Source organism: Diabrotica virgifera, chromosome 3 (assembly GCF_917563875.1).
Source record: "Diabrotica virgifera virgifera chromosome 3, PGI_DIABVI_V3a".
Classification (NCBI taxonomy): domain Eukaryota; kingdom Metazoa; phylum Arthropoda; class Insecta; order Coleoptera; family Chrysomelidae; genus Diabrotica; species Diabrotica virgifera.
The window spans coordinates 209,837,759-209,847,432 of NC_065445.1; positions in this window are offsets into that span (position 1 = coordinate 209,837,759).

Below are 9,674 nucleotides of genomic sequence, written 5' to 3' on the forward strand. Positions count from 1 at the left end.
ATTCCCAAATATTTTACGGCTATCCCTACTTTTTCTGTCGTTACACGGCAAATTACGTGTAGTAAAATTCACACTGGTATGGATATGTAAACATTACTAGAATGTCATTCTACTTGAAAATGTCATCATTAACTTAAAGAGATGGCTTTTGAATGTTCTTGGATAACTGTTATTTGTATAATTGCAAATTATTAATTCAGTTAAGAAATGTGATAATTTTTTCACTAACTATGTATTCAGTGTACAACAAAAACTAATACTCAATCGAGAAAAGAGGAAAAGTGATTTTTTAACAATATATTGTTACTATGGAACGCTTACAATTTTGAACATCTTTAACAACAAAATACTTGGATCACAGAATATATTATCCTAATGTATTCTCTGCTTGGATCTTCCACAAATAATACACAATAAATAACTTTATATTAAGTTCACGTCTTAAATCCATTATTTATCAAATACACTATATATCAATATTATTTAATCAACAACTCAAAATATTCCCGATGCCATGTCAAATATTTAAAATTGTCACTGATTTTCAATGTCTGACTGACAATATTCTATTCGAATGAGTGCGTTGTAAGACAAAGATAGATTTGAAAAATATTACCACGGACATGGTGTCCCTTTTTTTTCGAATCCTGAAAAAACTAATAAATACTTTTAAAAAATTTAAACGCAGAATGAAAGACTAAATTATTACCGATTGACGAAAGTCCCTTAAAATAAATAAAAAGTTTATTTTGAATGGGATATTTGAAATTAAAAATCACACTAAATTTTATCTTAGTTTTTCACTTCTGTAACTTATTAAAATAAACATTATAGAAGTTCTCAGGAACTTTCGGCCCTCACTAATAACGTAAAATTTCATTCTGCGTTTAAATTTTTCAAAAATACTTATTAGTTTTCTCAGGATTCGAAAAAAATGAATCCCCATTTGAATAGCATTGCAGCCGAAAATACGTACCCATCCTCTTAATGTTTTAATGTTTATACAATGAATAAGGAGGCATTAGTTACTGCCGTTTTTGAAAGATCCCCTATTTGGGCCGCGAGGGAGAACGATATTTCGCTTTCTTTCATTATCTTATTTTAAGTTTTCAAATAGATGATAATATTCCCATAAATTATTTTTTCGCGATTAAGAAAATGTATACCAACTTTTTTTCTTTTCAGTTTAGTCAAAACAGAATCAAAAGCAATCATATCGTCATCAGAAGACGAAATTTTGCTATAAGTTATAGACGCAACTGACAAATTTGAACGATTTCTCTCGCTTTTACCCGTCTTCACTGTGTTACCATTCCCGCGCGCGACAACCGTTCAGATTCGCGCGGTTTGCCCGTAAGCGGAAACCGCTTCCACTATATGTGCCGGCTAAGACTATTATGCATTATTTATGCTGACTGACCTGACTGTGCTATGAGGTCACTCGCCTAAACAAAATTTGCCGAAACAGCGAGGCTATTATTTAAAAGTATCATAAGATAACGATACGAGACAAAAGTAACTACAGATAATGCCGGATATCGTGTAAACAAAATACCGAAATACCTATTATTTTAACGATATACACTTATTCAAAGAAACACCACCTTAAAAACGGGTCATTTATAATGTCTCAAATTTTCTAAACGTGTTGCCCCATTTAAGTGATTTTTTTTAATATGTTGTCTTATTCTTTATAAATATGTATTGCTGTAATAATATTGTTGCTAAACAGGTCAATTATTGTCATTGTATACCGGGTGTACCAATCAAACTATGTTTTTTCTTACTCTGTGGAATATTCTAGCATTATGCTAACTTATTATTCAAGCAGGCAATGACATACTGAAATTAAAACCCAACTATAGCCTCATATTTTCTTAGCATTATGTTTTTTTATTCATTTACTTATATTGGACAATCAAAAAGTTCCGTACTTTTTTAACTAGCCATGTTTTTTTATCAATACAGGATGTTTATAACAAACTTTAATGGGTAATCTTTAATGTAAGTATGGCAAACTTTAATGGGTAATCCTGCACGAAAAAGTAATGACAGTTTGCTTCATAAACGTTTACTTTATAAATTCTTCGTTTCCCATATAGGGGGTGTTGAAATGTTTCTTACAAACTGACGATTTATTTATTGCTCTAAAACCGGTTGAGATATGCGAATGAAATTTTGTAGGTTTTAAGAGGTAGTTTTAACTTTAGTTAGAACATAGGCAGGTATCACTTGGATCGTGGGTTCAAACCCCATCCGGTGTCAGTTGTTTAGATATTTATTAATTTGGCTAGTCTTTATACTATGGCTATGATATTCAAGCTCAAAATGTACCCCTCTGTTACGTTGTTCTAAGATATGCAATAGACTAATGGGCAACTGCGAGACTTGCAAGACTCTTGCTGCAAGACCAAGATCAAGACCAAGACCGGGAGCGCAATACCAAGACCAAGACCAAGACCAGGTGCACTGGCGCAAGACCAAGACCAAGACTGTCTAAGTCTCGTCTTGGTCTTGGATTTGGACAACACTAATCATTACATTACGGCTATTCTCCAAGACCATGTTGTTCCTTACATCGGCTACATAGGCGACGGATTCATGCTAATGTATGATAAGGCATTGGAGGCCAGTAGTATTACTCGAGTCACTGGTCAAATACCAATCGAAAAGCTCGAACGCGTCATCAAGAATTAGAACTTCAGAATGGTCCATCTTAACCGCAGTCATGGTAAACATTTGAAAGAAATTATCTTTAAGAAGTAATTGTAAAGAATGGTTCTTTTTTATGACAATAACGATTTTCAAATAAAATTCATTATTTTAATTGTTTTTTCTTTTTTAAAAAGTACCTCTAAATGAATCACCCTTTAGTTCAAAATGTTAAACACTTAAAGGCAGATAAATTAACCAAGAAGAAATCTTGGATGACAGATAAGATCCTGAAACTGATGGACGAAAAAATAAATGCCAAAAATGACCCCGACCCCGACAAATATAGAACAATAAATATATCAATAAGAAAGAAAATCAGGGAATCGAAAGAAAAAGAAGCAGTGGAGAGATGCCAAGAAATTGAGACTATAGTCAAAGTACGATAGTCACAATGTACATAGGAAAGTTAAAGACTCACAGGTGCACTAAGACGGAGAAACAAAGGAAATCTAACTGATTCTGACGGAAACATCATCTTAGACAAACAGAGTATAATAAGAACGTGGAAAGGATACCTAAAAAACTATTAGCGTATGCGGATACCCGTGTATGAAAAAAAAGTTGAATAATAGCAAGCTGAAAATTTGTTAATAGCTTGAGGGTGTCTAGTCGGACAAACTTTGATATATGGGAACACTGGAACAGGGGCAGTTTTAATTTTGGAACAAGTTAAAAATTTGGAACGGTCAGACCACGAAAACGGCACATTTATTTTGTCCGACAGAACAGACTTAAACTCTCCGAACAGAGATTAAACTCTCATGCAAAAATCAGACTGCTATTTATTACCAAACGGGCGTTTTAATGAGTGGAACATGTAGAATATATCAAATGACAGGAATTATGACAGGTGATAAATAGCACTCTGATTTTTGGATGAGAGTTTAATCTCTGTTCGGTGAGTTTAAGTCTGTTCTCTCGGACAAAATAAATGTGCCGTTTTCGTGGTCTGACCGTTCCAAATTTTTAACCTGTTCCACAATTAAAACTGCCCCTGTTCCAGTGTTCCCATATATCAAAGTTTATCCGACTAGACACCCTTAAGCTATAAACAAATTTTCAGCTTGCTATTAATCAACTGTTTTTTCATACGCGGGATCCAGACCTATATTTGAACACCAAAGAGATAACAAGTTTGAGCTAGAAGAAGGGGTAAATGATGAACCAAGAATATTACAGCAGGAAGTTTATTCTGCAATAACACAGCTAAAGAATTTCAAAGCAGCAGGTTCCGATAATATACAAGCAGAACTACTCAAATGCAATAATCACAAAGCTATTCAACAACATATACAACTCTGGAGAAATACCAACAGAATGGCTGAAGCCTAAGTTTATTTCACTTCCAAATAAAAATAGAAGCCAAAAAATGCGAAGAATACCGTACGATAAGCCTGATGAGTTATCTCCTAAAATTGTTCCTAAAGATAATTCATACGAAAATTTACAAGCTATGTGAAAGTCAAATTTCGCCCAACCAATTCGGGTTCATAAATGCTGTTGGTACGAGAGAGGCTTTGTTTTCAATACAAATCTTATTCCAGATATGCAAAAAAGTGAATTGCGACAAACACGCATGTCTGGTTGATTACAAGAAAGTGTTTGATCGAGTACAGCACGCCAAGATGATGCAAATACTAAAAGAAGCAGGAATTTGCAACCAAGATCTGAAAATAATTAGAAACCTTTACTGGAATCAGACTTCAAACCTCAGAATTGAACGTAACACACCGAATATGTGAAAGTCATGCATGGAGTGAGGCAAGGCTGCATTTTGACCCCTCTAATTTTCAATCTCTACTCTGAAAGAATATTTATCCAAGCTTTGCACGAAACTGAAAAAGGTATTCTACTAAATGGGTACCGGCTAAATAATATCAGGTATGCAGATGACACCATAGTATTTGCGGACAACCTAGAAGACCTATAAGTCCTCATGAACAAAATCATGTATTACAGTCAACAATATGGACTCAATATAAACGTTAGGAAGACAAAGCTTATGATCATTAGTAGGGAGCGGATTTTATGCTAAATGCATATTGCATGCATATTTCGCATATTTGAGAACTTTACTAAATTTTGCATATTTTTAAAGAAAAATGCATATTTTGTGCCTATTTAAAAACATTTAAGTCCAAAAAAAAATTTATTTTTTAATTCGACACAAAATATTTCCCCGCACAGGCTGTCGTATCTATTAACCTTCGGATGACCAAGCGGGGGAAATTGTGACCCCAGCGTATGTTTTTCTTTAATAAATTCAAAAGTATTTTTAATTTTTAACTCATTATTTTTTTATTTGACTTTAATATCATTCTAGATATCCTCATACTTATGTTGTGACTGGCTGAATGACATAAAGTCCATGCCAAAAAAAAAATTAAAAATTAAAAAAAAACTTTATTTTTTTGTTAATGGTCATTTTTGACCTGGGGTCATTCCCCCCGCTGCTTCAGTGCCTTTTCATTTTTTCTTAGAAAATACCCGATCTTTACACAAAGTATTTATAGTGCTGTTGTTATAACATGATTGTAGGATGTTAAAATGATGAAGGATGGTTTACCGGGAAATCCGAATTTTATTTACTTTTATTATATTTAGTAGGTACCTATAACTCTGGTGATTCTTTAAATCCCCTATTCTATTGTTAAGAGAATTTACACCTTTAACCATAGTTTTACGATTTTCTAATGGAAATTGAAATATTCATGCTTTAGATCAGATCCCGTCTTTAAACGGCTTTAAAACTTTGGAGGACATATGCGAAATTTTTAATGGAAATTTTGAAATTGATTTGGTGCAGAATTTTCGGCTTTAACAAGTTATTTTAAATACACCCCAATTACTTCTGTTGATGTTGAAAGGATTTTTTCAAGTTTTAAAAATATTTTATCTGATCAAAGAAAATGTTTCCTCGTAAAAAATTTGGAAAAACACATTGTAGTGAATTATAATCGAAGATACCTATGTATAGTGATATTGTTGTTTTATTTTAAATAGGTAACTATTGGAATCAGTTTTTGTAAAAAATGTGAATAAATTGCATATACAGTATGTCCCTGTAAGTTGTATCCATATGGAAAACTTTTTTATTATTCATTTTACGAAAAAAAGTTATTCTTCATAAAAAGCTCTGCATGGTCCAAAACGTAAGATTCAACCATCAGATATAAACTGTTATGAATATTATACGAGGTATCTCAAAAAGTTTGAATTTCACTCAAGAGTAAAGTAGCTTTATTTTTCACAATATTGAAAATTGCTATTATGAAAAGTTGTTTGGAATTAAAAACTATATTCTAATATGCAATTACATCCTTCTAATTGAAATTTTTTTTTTTTTTAATTATGGATAACTAACATTATTTTCAGTTATTTCAATTCTGATAACTCTTTTATTATTAATTTTACGAAAAAAAGTGATTCTTAATAAAAAGTTCTGCATGGTCTGAAACCTAAAATACATCCATTTTATGTCAAATTTTATCAATTTTATACAAAGTATGTCAAAAAATATGAATTTGGCTCAAGAGTAAAATACCTTTATTTTTGACAATATCGAAAATTGTTATTATGAAAAGTTATTAAGAATTAAAAACCATGTTTCAGTATGTAATTACATCCTTCTAATTGAAATATTTTGAACTATAAAAGTACTTTACTTTTGATCTAACATTCTCGTCCCGGACGTCGAAGAGTAAGGTCACTGCTAGCACACCCCACTCTTACCGACGAACAGCGAGAAGCCTGAGAGCACCAAGTGCTGAAGAAGCGGCGCACGGTTAGCCCTAAGCTATTAGTTTGGAACCAGTGTGAAAAACCAACGACGCTTGGCCGTGTAAACCAAAAAGGTAGACGGATTACTGGGTTTCAGAGGAATACTCTGGCCCTGGGCTCGAGCGAGATCGCTCGCCCCGAACTCTACCTAGTGTTCACACACGGTTACAAGAACAAGTGCGAGTAAGGGGGCCAAACTAACTGCGAAAAAGGCTTTCAACGAGGGACCCACCAGCAGCAGGGTAAACTGCACCCATCAGGTAATTATAGTCACTGTCTTACGCCGGAAAAGCACGGAGGGGTGGACAAGCCACCTTTATCCCTGGGGTTTACCCCCCAGAACACCTTGAGGCTGAGGTGCCCTCCGATCGCTAGACTTGCATCCTCACCCATTTGTAATGCCTTCTTCTGTAAGGTCAGTCAGCTCCACCCGGTCGCTTCGTCCTCGGACGACGACCGCGACAAGCGTTGCCACCACCACCACCACCACTACAGCCAACCAGTTCTCTTCCTTGCATCAGGAAGGCACTGTGCCCCCATCCAGAGGTTACAACCGGCTCACGGCGGAGCTAGACCTCGAGACGCTTAGCGCGGAGATGCAAATCGTCCGCAACAAGTATCGCGAGGCCTATCTTCGCATCGAGCAGGACGACGCCTCCAACCCCCTTCTGCAGCGATATGCTAACGATTTTCCGCCTCTAAGAACACCAGCACAGGCTGGTCCTCAGCGTCAGAGCGCTCGGAATATTCACGGTGCCATACCAAAAGTCCCAACCCAACCGTCAAAACAAGCACCCAAACAATCGAAACAACAATCATCTCAACAGCAACCCTCTTCTCAACAACAAGCAACCATCAGCACTGCAAACAATCCTGAACCCAACGATTTCGTCTTCCAAAGAAGACAAATAAGACAAATGTCTTACGCCAATGCCGCAGCCAATCCACGACCCAAAACCCAAGCCAGAAATCAAAACGTCATCAACGCCATAAACGATCCCACACTGTCCGAGTATCTCATCAAAGATCTCCCAAAAGATCTTTGTAACAAACGTACCTTCTTTCGGCAAATAAATGCCACCACTCTTTTGTCCAACAAAATTCATTCTTGCAAAGTTCTCTCACATGGAATCGCACATCTTCGACTTTTTAATCCTATAAATGCAGGGGATATCGAGAAAGCTATCCACACAGCAACTGGCCAAACCATGGTTACGGTCCATAGCCGTAGCAGAAATGCAAACACTTCCGCTAAAGAGCCCACCTACCTCCTCTGCATTACTGGAATCGACGTAGATTACTCCGAGCAGGAGGTCACCGACTTGCTCACAGAACAGCAATTCCCAGTCGAAAGGCTGTGGAGAGTCAAAGCTTATAAAACAGTCAAGGACTCCAAAGTGATCAAGGTGGTGACCAAATCCTTGGAGAAATTCACGTCAGCACTGAGCCGAGGCATAACTCTAGATGGTGAAATCTATAATGCCGAACTTCCTCATGGCTCCGACCCCACAATCCCCACTCCAAAATATTGCAGCAAATGCTGCATCAACGGACATTCCATCGACGAATGCCCACAAAAAGCATTCGTCTGCCCCCACTGCGGCGGCAACCACAAATCCAGCGCCTGCACCAAACAGCAGGAACCTAAATGCCCGAATTGCGGTGGTGACCACCCCGCATATTCCAACAAGTGTCCACAAAGACACACCATCCCCTCCGCCCAACACGAAATTCAGCCACTTACGATCGAAAGATCATTCCCCCCTTTCGAACTCCCTACAGAAACAAAGAACATCTTGTCTATTCAGACTGCTCTGTTGCTTAACTTGTTGCCCGAACTTCGTGAACATATCGCTGCAATCACGGCTAATCTGATTAGCCAAGTCTACGACCACTCGACAGTGGTCCACGGGTACGGGAGCAATGTCACGGTGACATTCCGCTCCAACCACTAAACACCCTCCCTTTATGGATTTCACCCTAGGCACAGTCAACTGTCAGGGTCTCTCCAAAAAGAGACCCCTCATCAAGAATATCCTGTCGAAGCATAACATCCAGATCCTCGCACTCACAGATACTCTGTCGAAAAACGATCCACACTTCGCAGGATATTCGATCATCCATCGAAGCCGCTGTCAGGTTTCACGTGGGAATGGTATTCTCGTGAAACACGGAATACCGCACAACACACACACATTCCCACAAAATTTTCGTCCACCTGATGTGGACTTCCTGGCAATTGACGTGCACATCCCCAACAACGAAACCCTCACGATAGTCTCTTACTACAAACACCCGGATCAACCACTCAACAGGCATTTGCTAGAGTACTTTTCGAGGCTCGGCAAGGCTGTGTTGATGGGCGATCTAAATTGTAGACACACACAGTTTGGTGATCATCGTCAAAACCCAGAAGGCATCCGCCTCACGGATTATCTACTAGATCTTCCTATTTCAAGAATCACCAACACTGAATTCACGTTTTTGAACGCCAATGGGGCTTCTATTGTCGACCACATCCTAGTTACTAGTAACATTCTGGATCGGTTCGGGGATAGATGCCACATAGGCGATTCGATTACGTCAGACCACTTACCTCTTCTTGTCGACACCGACATACTCATTCCAAAACAACCAAACCCTCCAAGATCTATAAGAGACTATCGTCACGCTAACTGGACTGAATTCCAAAACTTCATCACACAAAATCTCCCAATGTTAGGCGAACTCGATACTAACGATAGTATCGACACAAGTGCAACCGATATCGAGAACCTCATCACTGAGGCGATCACGCACGCAATTCCACTCAAACAAATAACTTATACATCACCGGCACTTCCACAATACATTATTGCCAAAATTCAACAAAAACGACGTCTTCTACGTCAATACAAGGCCAACAGAAACCCACTAATCAAAACAGAGTACAACCGGATCTGTGCCAGGATAAAGAGGGAGATATCTGTCCTAACGGCTCGCCGATGGGAAGATGCTACCTCAAAACTGGACTACAGAGACGGAGGTAAATTCTGGCAAAAATTCAAAGTCCTAACAAAACAAAAATTATCTCAACCATCTCATCTGTTGGTCAACAATCACATAGTCAATTCCCCAGAAGGGAAAGCCGAAGCATTCAGAAATTCGCTTCAAAACAATTTTCAAACGCCAGATAACCC